General features: G+C 44.7%; 1 pseudogene; it reads right to left on the reverse strand.

Annotated features, from left to right (window-relative positions):
- The window catches only part of LOC134416593 (calpain-8-like), a 44,262-nt pseudogene extending 23,666 nt beyond the window's left edge, over window positions 1-20,596 (reverse strand).
- Window positions 20,597-21,445: the final 849 nt, after the last annotated feature.

A 21,445-nucleotide genomic window follows, 5' to 3' on the forward strand; every position in this document is an offset into this window, starting at 1 on the left:
ATCAGAAAGTTGAAGGGACTACAGTGTTGCAGCCCCAAGCTGGTTTGCATGATGGTCCCAGAGAGGCTGGCTTATCTCCTCTGCTCCAGTGATAGAGTAAGCATGTCCATTTACCAGCTTCAGACTTGTGATTGCTTCTATTTCATCTGCAGCAGTTATCTGGAGCAATAAAAGTATGCACATTTATGATTATATATTGTGTACGAACTGAGCTTTCATAAGCAAATTAATATGGGGGAAGACATCCAAAGTGATGTGCATGATGAATACTAATATTCTTGATGAAAAGTATATTAAATTGAGGTGAGATCCACGGCAAAAGCTGCAGTCTTAATAGGCAGTCCAAGGACAGAAAAAATTCAAGAATATACAGGGAAATCTAAATCAAATTCCCAGCTCAGGTGACAGACCCAGTCACCTGCTAAGACATGCTCACATGAATTTAGCTCTAGCCTGTCTCAGACAAGATCCAGTACAGCAAAACTGGAACTCTGGTAATTCTGTATGCCACAATGCAAATGAGATAATGAAACAGGATGTGAAAGGTGTGAAGTTTTCAAAACATGTACAAACATATGTAACTTGAGAGTGTTTGTGTTACAGGTGTCAGTTATCTTTAGGACTGAAAACCAAAGCCAGAATCAGACTACAGGCTACAACCAAATGTCTCAGCAAATTTGTCTCTGGCAGTCAAGTGTCTGGAGCTGAAATTACACAAAATTTGAATAAGAAATGATATTCAGAGAATGGAGTTCCTGAAGACCAACAAGTTGTTTACAGCTCTAAGTATTATCATATGCTGTCATGTAAACAGGGAAACATGATGAGGACTGATCATTTAGAACCTTGTCCAAATTTTTTTATACTGAAATCAATAAAGATCTCAAATTAATTCAGTTTGCTCTTGTATCAGACCTTCCTATCTATATCTTACATTGGTCTGGGCTTTTGTCACAGTGTGGGACAGAGCCCTGAGAAGAAAAGCAGGGAGAGTAAGGCCTTGTCAGCCTCTTACATCAATGGAGTAGCCAAGCAGTGACCTAGCTCTCAGGGCCTTCTAGATGATTTGGTGAGGTTTGAAGGAGCCCTTCGCAGCTCATAGAACTCAGAGATGCCTCCAGTAAATTCCTCAAAGCCCTCCACAGTGGAGCCTCCTGCTAGAGCTTCAAAAGAGCTATTCAACCTGGGGGGGAAAGGATAAGAGGGACAAGAATAAGAGAGTCAAGGGTTCATCTTGTGATAAATAGGTATGATTCATGCTGATAAAAATGGAAACAGTAATCAATATTTATACAGTAAATAATATTTGGGAATAAATAAAACAGTTAAAAGTGGTAATGCCAAAGAAAAAAGGGAGAGGGGGGGGTCCACACCCCCTCCCGGCAGATGTTCCCAAGGACCACAGGAAAGAGCTCAAGATGCAGTTGCTAAAAATGAGTAAAACCTGGTTGAGTCCCAGAAAATGCTCATTATAAGGGATTTATTGCCTTGATATGTAGATGTAGTGATACGTTGGTCTTGGCTTACATTGTACTGGCTTGGTGCGCATGTGTAACCCAAAGGTGAATTAAAGGACACAGAGGAAGACTATGAAATCTTCATCAAATGACCCCCAAAAGACTTGTGCGACCACCAAACTGAGTGGTGGCACACACATGGTAAAGGTGGTGATGAGGGCGGAGGTAAAAAAAAAATGTGACGAATCGAAAATGGGAAGAGATGGCATTTACACATGGAATAAAAGGGGGGAATCTTTACTTGGCAAGCTCGCACGTGATGTGGCAAGGGTCCAAGAGCCCTGCACTCCGTACCCCGCCGTTATCTTTTGCTTATGCGCTATTATTGGATCCAAATTATCCCTTATTTTAATCAAATTATATTGTACCCAATTTTATAATTTTTTATTTTAACTATTCAATTAAAATTGCTACTACTTTTAATATTGTTTGGTTTTTTTTATGATGGGATAATTGGGCAAACATAACAATCTCCACCTGCAGGCACAAGGTACCCAGAAAGAAGAGGTTATCATTTAGTATCTCTTAATTTGCTTTGTCATCAGTGGAACCCAGGGCAAGAAAATTCAAGCCCCTTGAAATACAGTTGGCAAGACCCTTTATGGACCCAGAGGGAACTGTAGATGCTGAGTGGGAGGGAGGCTGCCTTAGAATAGAGTGTGTTGTGACTGACACCCCTGGTCTGGGCCACCACCAGGGGCACAGCCAGGGGTACAGCTCCTGCCCAGCCCCATGCTTGGTGTAGGCCTTCTCCAGCAGCATGCTCCAGAACTTGTTGCCCTCCTCTGAGTGCAGGAAGAGAAGCTCCCTGTTCTTGGTGGGCAGCCTGTTATCCACCACTACATCCACCCACTCCCCACACTGCCAAAACAGAGGGAAAGAAGAAAGGAAAAGATGATGGAGGCTGGTGTGCCCAAAATAGCTCCACACTACTATCCTCCTAGCCCTTCACCTGTTATCACTACCCCCTGCATAAGCAACTGTAGGATTATTCCCGTGCTGGATTGCTATCCTTTGTAATAAAGACAAACTCCTCCCAGCTCTGTGGATCATTCAGCAGGCTTTTCCATGCTATATTAAATTTTGCTGATAGGAAATATTAGCAACATCTTGTTGTACATAGCATCAAAAACTGTCTGAACATGTAAACTGAGTTTACATGGTGGACAGCCCAGAAAGCCAGCATGGAGATAGGATACTCTGAACTATCTCTAGGCTCAAATCTTAAGAAAGAAACCCCAAAACAATATGCCAGTAAAAATGCATGTAAGTAGAATTCATCTAAAGGGGAAACACTCAGTAGTGCTAAGCCCTTCTGCAAACACTAGGAAATGTGTGAAATGTGCTTGTGCTAAATTTTGGCTTCAAAGCTAGAAATGTTTTCTTCAGGATTTGCTGCATTCCTGAGAGGAGAGATGATAATTCCCACCAAAACACTAAAAGGTGAAAAGGCTGGTGGAAAGGCTAGGTATGTGTTCTAAAACTTCTGTCCTCACCAGAAGAGCTCCTTTAGCAGGGTGAATCCACACTGCTCCTGCCTGAGCCTAACCTCCAGTCAAAGCAGGTTGACTAAATCCCAACACTCTGGCTCCAGAGGCATGGAAATAAAGGCAAAGCAGGGAGGGAAAGGGAGGAAGCAGAAGGAACCACACCAGCCTGAATTCACTCTCAATACCTGGCAGCAGCAGAGCTTGGTTTGGGCTCATGTTGCCTGATGGTTCAGCTCAGTTAATAAAATCTGTATAACTCCCCAGAGCTCCATCAGCAGAATCTCAACAGTGAGCAGGTCTCGTTCAACATTATTTAACTCTGTTCCTATTTTCTTTCTAGCTCCCCCATCAATTTCACATACACACTGTAACTGTTGATTATTTCACGTGTTCCAAGCAAAACAAAACAAACAAAAAAACCCAAACAAAACAAAAACCCACACCTTAACCTCAACCCTAACCCTAACCCTAACCCTAACCCTAACCCTAACCCTAACCCTAACCCTAACCCTAACCCTAACCCTAACCCAGCCAGTTCAGGTGGTTACACCAGGGGACACTCCTTTACAGATGTCTGGGAAGAACTGTGTTGGAAGAATTGCAGTGCTGGACTTGGCCTTAAAAGCAGCCATGCCTCCCTTGAGAACTGCAGAGTCCCATCTCCAAATCTTACTTTTTGGGGCCTTATATCTTTTACTTAGCTTGTGCCAACCAAAAGGAACCAGCTGGGAATTGGTTTGTAACTTGATAAAAATGGAAATATTTCTGAATGTTGATGGTTTGGGGGAATCTTTGGATAGCAGAGATGCACAACATTCAGGCTTTTGTGATATTTACTTTCAGAGGATGTAGGAATCTGTCCATATCAAGGAGCTTTCATGACAGGGCCTAAAGTGTGCAATTGGCCTCTTATCTTCTTGTACACCATAATGGGATCCTGGTCTATTAATAAGCCTTCTCAGCCCTACTGGATAATATATGACTAGCTGTAAAAGAGTATAAATTGTTACTTCCTGTTCCCTTTTTCAAAGTTTACCATCATTTTGCCAGCAGCGGGTTTCATAATTTAGTTTGTGGTTGTGCCTACAGGACAGCACAAGAGCACAAGATCCCAAGAAAGGCACCTTATGTACGCCCTCAGACTTGTTCTGATTCAGCTGCAGGTTATAAGTCATCTTTCACACTGTGAGGAAACTATTTTATTCCATTCCTAAAAAGGGAATTTTTTGGCAGAGAGAGGAAAAGACACCAATTGACCAATTAATTAGAATGTATTTCTTCCTCTGTTCAGTCTCATATTTCAGTAACAAAAGTTTCAGATAAATGCCAATTACAGCGTTTACCGCTGCTGCAGAATGTCTTACAAAGAAGCCAGCTAGATTTCTGGATCTGAAGTCTTTTCAAATGGTAGTAATGTGAAATATTAATTGGTGAGGGTTTTGTTGCTGTTTTTATAGGTTTTTTAAAAAATTTAAGCAATCCTGACCTTGTGTTTGTGTGTGTATGTGCATGTGTGCATATATATATATATATATATATATATATATATATATATATATATATATATATATATATATATATCTGTAGACATGTGTGATCTTGGAGAATTACTTTGACTGTTAGTGCACTTGAAATAGAATCCCTTGCTGCTCACAGATGTCCTGAGTTGGCTCGGGTTGTCCGTGCTACCAAGGCAGCCCCTGGTTTACAGAGATAATCAAATTGCTGCAGCGAATAACAAATCCTTGGTGATCTAGCAGCTCAGTGACTCCTCCATATTGATGATGTTTACCCAAGCATGCTCCACTTGCAGAGGCTGTAAAATAAATGAGAAATTTTATTTGTTTCAGTTGTTTCAGAGCTGTGCTCACTTTCTGTTTAGCTACCATCAAAGTGTCTAGACACAAAGCATCTAAACCCTCCTTTGACCCTAAGACAGTGAGTTTCAGCCAAATGTCCAAGTGTCTGATTCCAGGATGCAACTGGACAGCACAGAGGCATTTCTGTCCTGAACCTGTTCTGGCTTGTTGTTGTTTCAGCAATGCCTGGTGTTCAGAAAGGATCCAAAAACATTGCTGTGGCTTCCTGGATTGCCAAGCAGCTCCGACTCTCAGCTTTAGTCTCTGCTGGAAGCCCTTGTTCAGAGCTTGTAGTACTTGCAGCATCACCTCAGACAACAAGCAAGCACTGACCCACTAGCTTATAATTTATGGCAATGAAGGTTGCCTCTGCTTTGAGAGTTTTAAAGATCTTAGGTTTTCTATGGAAGTTAATTTTGTGCTGCAGCTTTGTACAAAACAGGCAAAGAAGAATCCAGCAAAGGAACAGGCTTTCTTCTCCTTGGGGTCTCCGAGTTGTTAGAAAATGTATTTTTAATATCAATGAGATATATTTGCTAGAATCAGGATCTCCAGTATCCCTGCGCCCATGGGACTGAATGTCAGAAGGGCCATGTATTAATGTCTACAGCAAAATAAGTGAACAAGCCCAGTACTATCAAGTTCTCTCATGCCTACAACCACTTCAAAGTCTCCCTCAACAGGCATCAGATCTATCTCAGAGCTGTCTGGCTTTGGTTTGTTCTCCAGGATACCTCTAGTCTCCCCAAATCTGCCTGTAGGACAAAGACATGCACAAAGCCCACGTGGGGCGGGCTCCTGGGCTGGTGTAAACTGGTGCATTTGCCTTGGCTTCAGGGAGCTCCTCCAGCTGCCAGACCCAGGAAGCTGCTGTGCCTGGAGTGGCCTCTGGGCATTCAGAACAAAAGACAATTAATGAATATAAATAGTGTGGCTCTGGAAAGCTAATATTAAACTAAGGGGGTTTCAGTAGATTTTATACTATTTAGATTAAATTTATGCTACTTACTTCTTAAGAACTTCTGCAAACAGTCCTCAAGTTAACTTATTCAGATAGCAGCAAGAAAACTTCATAAGTCACCTTTAATAACTAAGACTGTGTGACTACATTTTAAGTTGTTACTAGGCTATCAAAAAGATATGGTTCAAAGAACGTTGAAAACATTTCAAGACTTTCAAGTCCCCATCAAACTTCCCAAGCTGATATTCTTCTAGCTTATGCTGTTGCCAAAGAAATAAGTTTAATGGAGTGAGATCAACTCTGGGTTTTCTTGCTCCTTTTGGTCATATAAACCCAGACCTGCAGTGTTATTTTGAAAAGAAAAGGGACATGTTAGAGAATATTATTTAAAATAGGCTCTATTTTCCTAAAGGATATGTTACCCAGTCACATATGTGGCTTATGTAAATATGTAATCAGGGTCTGTTTCAATAGAAGTGTTTTACATGAGGGTTTTAGTAATGAGGACTTTGATAGTCAAGGTATTGGATCAACTACCAAAAAAGCTTAGTATGGCTCAGAGATATAAAGCAAATACCTGAAGAGTAGAAAGAAAGTCCCATGCCTGCAGCTTAACGAATTGGATTATCTTTCTTTCTTTTTTTTTTTTTTTTCTTTTTCTTTTTTTTTTTTTTTTTTTTTTTTATGTGTGTGTGTGTGTGTGTGTGAGAGAGAGAGAGAGAGAGGGAGAAAAACCTAATAACGGCAGAATTCAATTTTGGGGCTTTTCTTCTTCTAGGTTTGGGATAGTTTTCAGGACCAGCCATTGGGTTACGGCCTCCCAAAAGATGTCTTGGGAAAACCCAGAGCAAGGCACCATCCCCAGATGGTGGCGTCCAGGTTTTGAGGTCCAGTTCTGTTGATACCACAACGTGCAGTATGTGATGAATTTTGGCACTGATCTCTAAAAAAAGCCCATTTAGCACAAGGGACTGGGACTCCACAGAAACATTCAGCAGATGACAGAAATAGAAAAGGACTCAGGGTATTTGCATTCAGTTTCTAGGCTAAACACAATGCACTGGCCTCTTCTAGTTTTAGGATAGATAAAATGATAAAATTTTTCAGTCCTATAGCTTGTAAACTGTCTGGGAAAATGAGGTTTTACTTCGGGTAAAATTTTTTTATGCCATTACAGAAACTTTTCAAATAGGAGGTGACAAGAAATGTTTCAGGAGAATGGCTACTTATTTGAGCCATTCTCCTGAAATACAGTAAGTGATTTCCCCATACTCTGCTCTAGCATCCACCAAATAAATATCCTGGAGTGAGTATATGATTGGGTATCTTATTTTTTGCATTTGGAGCACAAGTTCACACACCAGGGAATTTTTTAGCAATTGCTTTAATAGTGCCGTGTTTACAAGAGCAGTACTGGTGTTATTTATCACCACCGACTTGCAGAAATTGTTTCAATCTCATTTGCACAATGGATATGCTGGAAGACCAGTGAGGTTGGGAGTACTGCAGTTAGCAGCACAGGAGAGAAAAAGGCTGATTTATCTCTTTTTAATCTACCAAATCTCATTACAAGAGTTTCAGCCTTCTTGCCTCTATGCAGTCAAGGGTTTCTTGCTGCTGTCCTCTGCAGCTGGATCTTATCAGCAAGGCAGGCAGGGAAGGCAGCTGCTGCAGCAGCTACTCTGAGGGGGAATAAAGTCCCCTTACAACTCCCTTCTGGCCACTTGCACAGCAGCTCTGTTTAGCCAAAGGCAAGCACTGCAGAAAAATGGGTAAGGAAGGAATTTTTATGATGGATGTCTGGGAGAGGATGAGTGCTGCCTGAGAGATACTTCCTCTGCATTGGGCCCTGATTCACGGAGCTGAGCAGCACTGCCTTTTTGTCTGTGTGGCTGGTTCCTGGTTGCTCCTGTCCCTGCTCACAGCTCCACATGAATGCAGTTCAAGCAGAAAGAAGGTTTCAGCGTGAAGGAACAATTTGCTGTGGATGGTATTACAAAGTTTACATTCTCTGTTCATTTCTTTCCAATGTGGTCCTTGTTTCTAATTTATACTTGGACCATCCTGCTTGACACAAAATGGCACATCACAGACCCAGCCCCTCTACTAAACCAGTTCCTGCTCTGTTCCTTGGTTGTTGTGTATTTGTTTTGTGTGAAACTGAGGCAGGAACTTGCTCTGCCTCCCAAATAAAAGCACCTAAGGACTAGGCTACAGCAGAAAACTCCCCTGGTGTTCCTTGTCCTCTGAGTCTTTAGAGCTGCTCTTGCTGGTATGGGCATAAATCCTACTCTCTTGCTTCAGGGTAAGTGCTCCCATAATTAGGCTGGCATCCAGCTCTGTCTTAAGAGGTCAAAAGAAAAACAATTTTCTGTTCCACATAGTTACTTCCTCCAGGAGACAGTTTGGTGTCTTCCAATTTTGACACAGCTCTTATAAGCCCATATATATCCTGTCTCAGGCAGCAGTGCTGGTATGTGAGTCCTCTTCTTGGGTATCTATCTCTCCATACTATGTCTAGGAGATAGCCAATAATATGGTTCATGTATCAGGAGTTTTTAAATGAAGCTTCATTTCTTTTTCTTCTTCCAAACCAGAAGCACCATACATACACAGCTCTCCTTGGCAGACATCTGTTTGGGTAGCTCCTCCAATTATAAACTGCGGGTTGGCACATAATTCCTGAAAAGACAAGATTTCAAAGTTTGCATCACCCTTTCTGGCCTGAAAAGTTCCCTTTTCTTGTTTCTTGTTTCAATATTCAAAAACTATTAAGCACTTTGAACATTTCTTTAAAAATATACCCTTTATCTGATTAACATGGTCCCAGGAAAAAATTTCTTTTTTAAATTGAGGGCTCCATGTATTTTTTGAGACAAATCCTGACACCCTTTGCTACTAGGCACTGTCACTGATACTACTGAGATTTTTTTTCTACAGTGGAGATAGAGGTGAAAATTCACCTCAATGTTTACATCTTATTTCATCTTGCTGAGACTTTGGTTTAAGCAGCACATATGAGTTTGTGAATCTAACTACTGTCTGTGCCACTTGAACTATGCTGAGTTTCCAGTGCCAACAGTGTGGAGGATGTCCCCCCACCCTGACCCTGCTTCCTGGGAGGCCAACCACACAAATGCTTTTATTAGCAGCAACACCCCTCTCTTCCTGGCCCTTTGGGGCCAGCCAAATGGTTTATGGCAGTGACTGTCACTCATATCCCAACTCTGAGCTCTCCAATAACTCATGGCCTATATTAGGAAGTTGTTACAGCGACCTGATGAAGGTCTTCAGGGTGAGAGAAGTGGATGAGAATCTTGGTTCGTGATCAGAAGGCTAGATTTATTGATCTATGATATATAATACATTATTACTATACTAAAAGGAATAAAGAGAGAAGTTGCAGAGGCTTGCTAAGCTAAGAATAGCATAGAAAAGAAGAAATAACAAAGTTCTGTGTCCAGCAGAAAGCAAGGACAAACTCTCCCGTGAGTGGTCAGCAAATCCAAACACTCACAGAAGACCAATCACAGATCTCCTGTTACATTCCACATCAGCAGATAATTATTGTTTACATTTTTCTTCTGGGGCCCCAGCTTCCCAGAAAGGACAAATCCTAAAAGAGAGGATTTTATGAAAAAATGTCTGCGACAGGACGTCATTATTGTCTCTCTACAGACAAAAGCTTTTCCTGTTTTTCTGAGAATTTTCCATAAGCTTCTGGATGGCAGCAAAGAACAGTTTATAGGAAGCCTAACTTGGCAAGCAGAGTTGAAGACAATTTAGGCAGTCGCTGGCTCTCCTCGAGAGCAGCAGTTGTCAGCTCTGGGCATCCCAGGGAGAGACAGACACAACCCAGGACTTGTGTATGATGGAGAGCCAGTTTGTGAATCTTCGCTCCAACAGGAATCATCTCAGTTTCATGCTTTTGGTACTGTCCAGTGGAGAAGGGCCTAGCAGTATGTTACCCATCACACAGAAGAAGGTTTTGTGTAATTTTTTCTCTTCTCCTTCCAAAGTGCTGCACCTGGTGTCAGTCAGATGCATATGACTTATTACTCACCCAGATACCTGTCCTTCCTGAGCCACTCCCAAGTGCCACATGCACCTTTCACACAGCTGAGTTTCCCCTCAGGAGTCCCACAGGCTGGTCTCTGGCAGGCATGGCTGGGACCTGTTGGATCTCAGCTCTCATTTATTCCTTACCCTGCTGTGCTTGTGGCAGTGTGTCTGCCTGCAGCAGGCTCAGCACTGTTCTTGTATGAGAAACTAAAGTCTAATTTAATAAGTTTTTGTCCCGTTCCTCAGCTGTTCCAATGGCCTGGAAAGGCTCGGGATGGCCTTGGGGCAGCCCGCGCTCCAAAGGACGAAAGGAGTCTTCAGGTTTTTCGGTCTTCAGTGTTGGTTATTAATTTTTATCTACAATATTTTCCCCCGGCCCAACAGAGGTCCGCACAGCAAGCCAGCCATGAACACACTGCCTGCCCTCGGGACAGTCACTTATCTTTATACTAAAAACTATGTATAAGATATTTACTTTTTCTCCCCAATACCTTTCACCCTTATTGACAAGTGCACATTCAGTAAGAACCAATCCCAAAGTGCCACCACCACCATTGAAGATGGATGACAAGAAGAAGAAGAGGAAGGACAGGACACGCCCTAATTCCTCCATCTTGTCCTTTTAAGCCCCCTGTACCGAAATTCCAAAACCTGTGTTTCACACTATAATTAATCTATCTCTTCACCATTTATCCCCGTGTGATCCTCCCATCCTCATACAGCTGTTACGTCCTGTGTAGGGTCAAAGTCCAACCACCAAACACTTCTGTCAACGTTCCAGGACCTCCGAGCCCCCCAAGGGTTGTCTCGGTGACTCTGCACATCAGGACTGCTGTGCTGAGTTCCCACATCTCCCCCTTCTGTTTGCACTAAAAACACTTCCTTTGCTACCTGACTCATGACGCGCCTTAGACATTCAAAGATGCACGGAATAACAACTATGAGGACTAAGAGAATTATTAAGACATAGAATGCTATCTTTAAAATTCCTCTCCATATGGGAGAGATATCAAAAAATCCTACCAGATCATCGATCCACGATCCTGTGATCTTGCCAAGTTTATTTATGCTGTCTTTTATTTTCTGAATACTTTCATGAATTGATTTTGAATGGTCTGAGAGATTCATGCAGCACATCCCTTCAAATTCTTCACAACCATGTCCATGAGCGAGCAATAGATAATCAATCGCTGCTCTGTTTTGAAGAGTCGCCTGTCTTATACCACTGAAGTCTTTTAACATGTCACTCAATGCGACAGACACAGATTGAGCATGTTTGCTCAACCAACAACCCATGCGGTCAATTTGAGTCAAGGCCACCCCCGATGCTGCTTGAGGTGAGAAGATTGCTGTAGCAACTCTCGCTGCCTTGTCCCAAGTAAATATTTTGTCATTGCAATTTGCCGCATAATGTTGTATTGATCTTTTTTCTTTGTGCTTTTTCTCTCTTAGCGATTTCAGATCTGGGGACAACATTGAAATTTCCCCAATGCTGCATGGACCTCCCGTGGCATTAGCAGGAATGCCGTGCCAAATTCTGTCCCCACAAATTAGAAACAAACCCCGTGGCAATTGCACTGGGACTTGGATCGATCCTCTGGCAGTTTTTTCTGTGTGTTTCCACCAAGCTGATGCATTTTTATAGAATTCATGATTGGGAGTCGCATCGATAGTTTTTGTCTTTGTGACATTTGGAGTTTCAAACAGCATGCAGAGTTCCATTGTCATGGACCCAAAAATCTCCAATTCCTGAGGTTCTGTAGAAGCCACAGGAAGAAGATGTGTCCAAGCACGCCACTCCTTCACAGGATCTTTAATGACCTCCGAGATGTTAACTGCGGAGTGCCCTGGAATTGGCCATTCGTCCACTGACAATCCAACCATGCATGCTGAAAATGGTTTCCCTGGCCTCGAATGTGTCAGACAAATACTATCCAAATTCGCTGCTTGAGCTAAAGCCTCCCATACATTTTGTTTTGGTTAATTAATAGGTAAATTTGCCCCATTGCTTATTGCAATGAATGAAAGAATGATGCACATGAGCATCATGAAGCTCATGACTTCACTTTCATGCGAAATCATTGTTATGTTTTTCCACTCAAGACCTCAAAGGAAAAATTCCCAAAGTCTTTAGTTCTTTTTATTTCTCTTCCAAGTTGTCTTTTGCAGTTTGAGTCTTGACTTCTGTCTGAGTACTCGTCTCTTTGTTTCTCGGATCAGCTTTCTCCTGTTCTCGTGTTCGAAATGGCTTCACGTGTCGAGCTGACACCCACTTCAGACCTCGATCTGTGGAAACACAAGCGAAACCCTTGCCCCAAGTTATTAGTTTGAAAGGACCCTCTATTTGTCCTGTCTCTGGGTTTCTGATCAAAACTAAAGGATTTTCCCTTAGCTTTGCCTGTGTGCTGTTTAAAAAATGCCTCACGATTGGTGGATTATGTTCTGAGGATGAGCTATTTAGGAAATTCAGCACATAGAACGCCTTATTTAATTTCATGTGAGGTGTTTCCTCTGGCTCACCCCTTCTTTGTCTGTCCAGAAGGGATTTCAGGGTGTGATGTGTTCTTTCAATGATTGCCTGACCTATGGGCGAATGTGGAATACCAAATGTATGTTTGACACCCCATCTTTTCAGGAATCTGTCAAGCACCCTGCCTGTAAATGTTGGACCATTGTCTGTTTTTATCTCCTGAGGCACACCTAATGATGCAAATGCTTGCAGAAAATGTCGACAAGCATGGTCTGCTGTTTCCCCTGCATGTGCTGAAGCAAAGACTGCACCTGAGAATGTATCTACTGAAACATGAACATTTTTGAGCCTCCCAAAAGATGGATACTTCGTGACATCAGCTTGCCACAATTGAAGACTTTGCAGTCCCCGTGGATTGACTGCTCCTGTAGAAGAAGGTGGCTGCACAAGCTGACAGTCTGGACAAGCACTAATGATCTCCCTCGCCTGACTCTTTTTGAGACGAAAGGACTCCATCAGCACCTGTGCATTCTGATGAAAGAACGCATGACTTAATCTTGCCTGCTCAAAAATGTCTGGCAGTGTTTGCAAAATGGGCATTGTCAACCTGTCTGCCCGAGCATTCCCTCCCGCTAAAAACCCCAGAAGTGTTGTGTGCGCTCTAATGTGCGTGATAAAATATTCGCTTTCCCTGCTCTCTAGCACTGTTTTCAAGCTCGCCAGATATGAGTATAAAACCTCATTACTGACTTCTTTCAAGAGCGAACCCTCCAATCGTTTGACCACACCCGCAACATATGCGGAATCTGTGACCAGATTGAGAGGTTGTTTGAACAACTGAAATGCTCGGACAACGGCTGCCAACTCCACAATTCTCAATCCCCTGTCGTTGAGTTTCTCCACGTGATCACCGACTTCTGTGTCTTCCCTGAGCCATCAGTGAACACTATGATCCCGTCCAAAGGTTCTTCACTTATTCTTGGTTTCGCTCTGTAACATATTTGTGATTGCAGTATTATATGCTGTGGAAAATGGATTGTGCAAATTCCAGAAAAGCTAACAATGCGATTAATAAGTCTTTCAATTGTTGCATTGCCCAATTGAAATAGTCTTGCTTCAGAGGTAATCTGATGACTGAGAATTCCCGTCCTGCCATTGTCAGCAACCTTGTTCTCGCCTTTATGATGATTTGTGCTGCCATCTCTAAATCTGTGAGAATTGTCTTTGAAGGCCTGTATGGTAGAAAAATCTACTCTATGATTATCAAAGAGTCTTTTTGTGATTCATCCCATTGGAAGATCAAACCATGGAACTCTGTTTTCTTCCCCAGCACTGCCAACTGAAAAGGCAACATTGGAACAAATCGATGTGCCTGCCTTTTCTGTATCACGTCTGTGACTTTCTCCAACTCTTCGCTTCTTGCGTGAGTGTCCTGGGAGATCGAATGTCTATGTCTCCTCTCAAAAGATCGAGCAACGCTGGAATGTCGCTGTTTGTGATTCCCAAAACCGGCCTCATCCACTTGATCTCTCCTAAAAGCTGTTGTAAATCATGCAAATTGCTGATCTTTGTGCTGACCTCCATTTTCTGAGGTTTTATTGTTCTCTCTGAAATCTTCCGCCCTAGATATTTCCAAGGTGCAACCTCTTGAATCTTTGAAATGCTGATTTCCAGACCTGCCTTTTGCACCTCTGCGATCACACAGTCACGAGCTTCTTGCAGCTCCTGTTGTGTTGATGCTGCAATGAGCAAATCATCCATGTAATGAATGATCTTCACCTTCAGAAATTTCTTCTGCGCTGGTGCCAAAGCTCGTGCCACGTACCATTGGCAGATCGTCGGAGAATTTTTTAGTCCTTGTGGAAGAACCACCCAATGGTACCGCTGCAGAGGCGTTTCCTTGTTGATACTTGGAACTGAAAAGGCAAATCTCGGAGCATCATCTGGATGGAGCGGAATACTGAAGAAACAATCCTTGAGGTCGATGCCCACAGGCAGCCAATCTCTGGGAATCATTGAGACAGATGGAAGTCCCAGCTGAAATGGTCCCATGTCTTCTATGACTTCATTGATCTTCCTGAGATCATGTAACAATCTCCATTTGCCTGATAGCTTTTTCTTGATGACAAACACTGGAGAGTTCCAAGGGCTGTCTGTTGGCTTGATGTGTCCCTTCTGCAATTGTTCTTGGACCAGGTTTTTCAAAGCACTCAACTTTTTCCGCTCAAGGGGCCACTGATCCACCCAAACTGGATCATCTGTTCTCCATGTCAACTTCAATGTGGTGAGTGCCGCAGCGACCCCTATTAAAAATCCACTTCGATCTTCGCGCCCCATTGTGCCAAAAGGTCTCAACCCCAGACTGTGATCGGCTTTTGGATGACAAAAGGACGAATGATCGCCATCTTGTCTCCTGGTCCTGTGACAATGACAGAATTCTTACTCTGCAGACAAAGAGAAGCTCCCCCTATGCCTGAGAGACAACCCAAGGGCGCGACCAAGCTCCAATTGCGTGGCCAAAAGATGTACGATATTACTGTGACATCCGCCCCTGTGTCGAGCATACCTCTGATTGCTATCGTCCTGTCTCCACATGTCAATTGGCACGTGAGTGTGAGTCGATCTCGACCTATGTGCTTCACCCATGTAGTATGTACTTCAACATGTTCTCTCATAGGAAACCCTTTCTCATCGAAGATTGACATGACTTCTCCAACGGCGTGTGGCGGCAAGGCGAAAGCTCTCGCAACCACAGTATTTTCCGGCACAGTCAATGGTGGACGAAGCGCTCTTGCCAGAACCGTCAATTCTGTATTCTTGTCTGCAGAGACAACTGTAGGATAAACAACGAGTCCAAGGATGCTGCAATTGTCTTGTCCAACTATCAAGAAATCTTGTTTTTTGTATGAATCTCTGCAGATACCCGTTGGTATCTCTGCATGATTTTCATCTAGAAAGCATACTAGTTTTGAAGCTGCCAATGCACACTGTGCCCCTGGTGGGAGGAGGTCTGGGTCGCTATGGAATCGACTGAGGGGTTTGCTGAGAGCATCTGCTTGTCGCTCACTGATGATTGCCCTGTCTGCTCTTGTGTCACCACCAGTACTTGTGTCTGAGCGTGCTGGTGATTTACGGATGCATCCTTCTCCCATTTCCCGGACATGGTAACGGATTTCCTTCCATGTCTGTCTGAGAATAACATTCTTTCAGAGAGTGTCTTCCTCTTCTGCAGTGCGCACAAATTGGCCTTTCTGCTTTTTGTGCTGGTGCTGGTGTATGTGTCTGAGGACAATTCTTTCTCATGTGTCCAAACTCCCCACATTTGTAACACTGTCTTCCTGGGGCATTGCTCTTCTTCTGCATTGTTGCAAGAACTTTGCTGGTGTTCTCGTTCTGTTGATGAAGTTTTTTTTCCAGCATCTTTTCCAATGTCTTGTCTTCTGATTGTCTCTCTGAGTGTCCCTTTATCTGTTCTTCCCATTCCTCTCTTAGTTCGTTCTTCACAATCGATGCGACATGCTGAGGTGTCCCCACCTTGCTGCATGCCTCCACCATCTCTGCCAAGGATGGCCTTCCTGGCATGGCACTAATGACCCATTGACAATCCGGGTTGGCATTGCCGAAAGCTAAGCTCTCCAAGAGAGGCCTCTTCGCTTCCTCAATCGTCACCTGTCGATCCACGGCTTGCGTGAGTCGATCGATGAATGACATGAATGGTTCTGCGGGACCTTGCCTGATGCAAGAGAACAGAACATCCGGAGCTCCTGTTGGCATAATCTGCATGATTGCCATTCGCGCTGCTTCTTTGATGTCATTTAACACTCTTCGTGGAAGCCGCACTGCTTATTCCCCTGGGTTGTCATCCGGAGGATCTCCTGCTAACTGCGCTTCTGTGAGATTCGCGTTTGGCCCACCTTGATATCTATTTCGCAACTCTGAAAGATACTTTCTCCATCTTTTTTCCCAGACGAGACTCTGTGTGTCAGTGAGAATCATTGCCACAATGCTTCGAATATCATATGGCATAAGGTCATACGTGGTGAATGTCCCGCTTAATAGTTGTTTGAAATATTGTGAATCCAGCCCAAAAGTTTGAGCCACCTTCCCTAAGTCTTTGAGTGTTTCGTGACCCATCCTTTCCCATCTCGGGTTCTGTCCCTGGGCATCATATGTCACCGGCATTCTCAAATCTCCTGAACCCGGAAATAAATGCTTGTCTTTTGCCAATGCTTTTCTGACGCGGTTCTAATCCATCGTCTTCACTGGCTGTTGAAATTCCTCCTCTGGAGACTCCATTGGAATTTGCATGAACAATGGGGTTGTGGAGGTCATCAGTGATTCATTGTACCTCATCCTTTGCCTTGAGGTTTTCGGCCTTGCTCCTAAATCCGAAAAGGAAACTTGAGGATCCTGTTGATATCTCTTTTTTGCTGTATCAAAAGAATGCAAGAAGCTTTTTGCTGCTTCCGCTGCTGACAGCATCCACACTGGAACACCTGATGCTGTAATCCGTACGATGTCTTCTCCTTGTTGCTGTGCTTCATCTGAATTTTCCTCGTCCTCGCGAAATCCTGAAGTTGAGGGATAATCCATTTGTTGCGTTGTCATTGTTTTCTTAGATGTACTCTTCTTTTTATATGTTGTTGGAAAAAATCGTTGCATTGTTGCAATCTTGACACGAGATGGCGCTGTGGCTCCCCTGAACAGATCGGGCATGTCATGCACTTCGGTCATTCCCCCACGAGGTGGCGCTGTCACCGGACTGGACAGCCTTGAGGAAGACGGCACGAACTCGACTGCCCCTCGTTCGGCCGACTGCCGTGCCTGCGATCTCGTTTGAGACCGAGTCTGCATGGCTTTTAATTCAGCTGACAATGGAGCTGGAATACGTGAACGTCCCCCCTGGAGGGAAGAGGCTTGAACTCCAAGGGTTTGGATTGAAGGCACCGGGACTGGAGAGGGGGTGGAGCCTCGGGATGTGGAACCCCGAGCACGGCCCTCCTCGCCTGAGATGTCACAGGGGAACGAGCTCACCTCCGCCGCGCTCTGCTTTCTGCACATGTGTGCTTTCAGAACCACCCCCCGTCTCTCCCAAGCTGACGTCATTCTCTCCCTCCCGTTCCGCCTCTGAAATCTCTTCCCTCTGATCTGTCCCTGACTCTCTCACCTCCTCCTCTGACACTGTATCCACTCCTCCCACCGGTGCGCGCAGCCCGCTCCCCGCCGGCACCCGGGCCCGCTCCACGATTCGAGCCGATCTCCGCATCCCAATTTCCGGGTCTGACGTCACAACCGCGCGTCTCCTGCGTCTCCCTACGGTGGCCTTTTGGGGCTGTGCAGCTTCTCCTAACTCACTGCCCGTGTCTGACGCTCCCGCACTGGTTTGAGACACCCCCCCCGGGGTTCCGCGAGCCTTGCCCTTCGCGCGCATCGTTGCCACCATGCCGGCTGGAGCAGCCGCCGCTCCCGGCGTTGTGCTCACAAAAGCCGCACCAGAACCCGTGTCTCCCATCACCTCCTTACTCGCACTGCCGCCCCCCCCCCCAGCCTGCACCGCTGCAGCCGCGCCAGTCTGCTCTGCCGCTGCCACGCCGCTGTGCCTGCCGCAAGAAAGCGCTTCCCCCGACCCTTTTTCTCCCCCTTGGACCCCCCCCTTCCGACCCACCGCTTCTGAGTCGGAGCCTGAAGTCCCTGTACTCTCTGGGGTTTCAGGGCGTTTTAGGAATTTCTTGGGCTTTCTGGGTGGTGGTATCAGAGGCAATGATATTATTCCCTGCTCCCGTTCCTCGAGAGCTTTTTCCCCCTGGCTAACTGGGGCCAGAGGCAATCTCTGCCTAGAGCCTTGCTCTCCTCCCCCTGAGGGACCTGCAACAGCTTGTTGCCTTTCCAGTCGTTTTGACTGCACTGATATGCCTTCTAACATAATTCTTGCTGGAGACAGCAATTTTAAGGCTGTCTCGTCTTTTTTCGTGGCTAGGAGATAGAGGTGCCTATTAATTTCTTGCCAAAACCCTACTTTGAACAACAGATGTGTCTCTGAAAACGGGTAATTGAGTCTCACCCACAATAAAAGCTGTTTCAGCTCCTTCTTTGGAATCCCGACTGTGTATGTCTCTGCCACGCCTTGTAAGGCGGACAAAATTCCTAGCTGTCCTTGGGAAAGTGTGCCCCCCATGTTCTTAATTTCGACCTTCTCACCGAATCTCTGTCATCAGAACGCTCCGAAGGCTCCCGATCTCCGTCCAGCAGGTCACAGGAGATGGATCCAGAGGCGCCTTTCTGGTTCCGATCTGGGCTATTCTGCTACGAGTATATAAAACCTGAAGACTCCTTTCGTCCAAGTCAGGAGCTGCCCTCTCGGCTCTTCAGGGCTGATACCCCCCCTTTGGTGGGAGTAGCCCATGCAGCAGACGCCGGTTGTCCCGTTCCTCAGCTGTTCCAATGGCCTGGAAAGGCTCGGGATGGCCTTGGGGCAGCCCGCGCTCCAAAGGACGAAAGGAGTCTTCAGGTTTTTCGGTCTTCAGTGTTGGTTATTAATTTTTATCTACAATATTTTCCCCCGGCCCAACAGAGGTCCGCACAGCAAGCCAGCCATGAACACACTGCCTGCCCTCGGGACGGTCACTTATCTTTATACTAAAAACTATGTATAAGATATTTACTTTTTCTCCCCAATACCTTTCACCCTTATTGACAAGTGCACATTCAGTAAGAACCAATCCCAAAGTGCCACCACCACCATTGAAGATGGATGACAAGAAGAAGAAGAAGAAGAACAGGACACTCCATCTTGTCCCTTAAAAAGCCCCCTGTACCGAAATTCCAAAACCTGTGTTTCACACTATAATTAATCTATCTCTTCACCATTTATCCCCGTGTGATCCTCCCATCCTCATACAGCTGTTACGTCCTGTGCAGGGTCAAAGTCCAACCACCAAACACTTCTGTCAACGTTCCAGGACCTCCGAGCCCCCCAAGGGTTGTCTCGGTGACTCTGCACATCAGGACTGCTGTGCTGAGTTCCCACAAGTTTTCTAAGGTTGAGCTTCCCCAAGGATAGGCAAAGCCAAGAAACACATCTGTGGTATTTGTTGAGGTAACATCCAGGTGCCAGAGTGAGGTGCTGATGGATAAATGGGGTTCCCAGGGTTATTAAAGCTGGAGTTACTAAAACTGCAAGTTTCTGTTTCTCACTTAGCCGCTGAAAAAAATAACAAAGTCCAAAGCCTTGAAATTTTCTGTTCTTCTCATTCTCCTTTTCTCCACCAGATGAAGATAATTAATTTGGGGAGGAGGAATCCCCATTTTTAAAAAATATTTCTTGATGTTGCAAAATGGCAAAGGAGAAGTAAATGGGGACAGAAATAAATGACTGAAAAATGAGAGTGCAGAAAAATCTCTGAAGCCAGATTTTTGTAACTTTAAAAAAAAAAAACAACATCATCTAATCTTTGCTGATGAAAATTACTTTCTTAGAATCACAGGCCATTTCTAGGATATATGTATTTAGGTAATAACATTTCCAGTCATTTGTTATTTACTTTTACAGGCAGCTTGAAGGGAGGCAGAGGATTTTATTTAGGTATTAGCCTGATTTCCTGAGGGGCACAGTAGCAAGACCTCAGTGTGGGTGCTGTTACAAATGATAGTGGCTTCTGGGGTGGCCCATGGTTTGGTGGAGCTTTTGCATCCACCTCTGGATTGCACCCTGGACTTGTAGCACTCTGGAGTGGGGATGGACAGAAAGAAAACACATTGCCAAGAAGCAGGTGCCCATGAAGCAGTTACAGGATTCCCTGCTTTATAATGGGCTTAGAAGACGGTGATTCCTCTTCCCACTCCCTGTCCAACTTTTCTTCTGCCATGGAAGTAAAGCAAGATAGAATTAAGAGAAAAAGACCTAAAGGAACAGTGGATATTCAGCTCACCAGTGATTTAACCTAGACGTTCAGCTTGCCTTTGGTTAGGGTTGAACCCAGTGAAATAGGAGAGCACTCTTACCATGGGCTCTTTCAGATTATCCCCCGAGTTTTGAAGGAATATGGTCCCAGGTCCTGGTAGCCTAGAACAGAAGGACAGACTGGGAACTCTTCATCCTTGAACAGTGTGCCAGTCTTCAGGGACTGCTGCTTCAGGGCTTCATAGTCCTGCTTCAAATACTTGATGGCATTCCTGTTGGATCCAAGACCATCTGGTGCTGCTTATTCTTGTCAGAGTCTCGCTGTGACCCTGGACATGCTGTCCACCCTCCCAGCGTGGGCTGCAGCTCTGCCTTTGCCTCCGGGGCAAAGAAAGGAAGTAAATAGGGGCAGGCAGCAGGCTTGGGTGGAGCCAAGGACTGACCCAAGTGCTCCTTCAGCCCTGGCAGGAGGAGGCATCAGGAGAGCCTGTATGTACCGGGGAGATGGGAGGGAGCCACAGCCATCCCACACAAAGGCTGGGATCATGGGTACTGCTGCTGCCACTCCCATGGTAATTGCTCTTTTTGCTGTCCCTTTTAAAAATACTCTTTTAGCAAGAAGCCAGGGAGAACTTTTTGCAGGCATACCTGTGAAGAGATGGAAAGAGACTGTGTGCATTCCGAGTGCTGAAAGTGAGGTTTAAGGACCAGTCCTTTAAAAATTCAGGTGAAGATGGTTCAAAACTCCTTCCCTCCTTCAGAAATTGGACTCTATGCTGTTGGAGGGTTGTACAGCTGCAAAACCTGGAGCTGGATATCTATTGCTACAGTTTACATGGCTATGGAGACGCCATGGAGTTTTAAAGCTAGGGAAAATGAAACCTACTTCTGGCTTTAATGAAAAGTTTTCTTAAGAAGACCCTCTCTTTGGTACTCTCAAAGCAGTATGAATTTATGATTTAATTTATTAGCAACAAGACACTTGAAGTTGAGAGAGCTAGAGCTGGCCACTTGGAGAGGGCAAGGATACAACCCAGGAGCATGACCTAGGCCAAAAATGGGAAATTGTTTCACCAGATAGGAGTGAAGCTGCTACCCCTCTTCAGTGTCACCTTGGGCAGAAGTCACTATAACGTCCCCATCTATAAAAACAAGATGTGGTCTCAGCTAGTGAGAGATTATCCAT

This window comes from Melospiza melodia, chromosome 3 (assembly GCF_035770615.1).
Source record: "Melospiza melodia melodia isolate bMelMel2 chromosome 3, bMelMel2.pri, whole genome shotgun sequence".
Lineage (NCBI taxonomy): Eukaryota > Metazoa > Chordata > Aves > Passeriformes > Passerellidae > Melospiza > Melospiza melodia.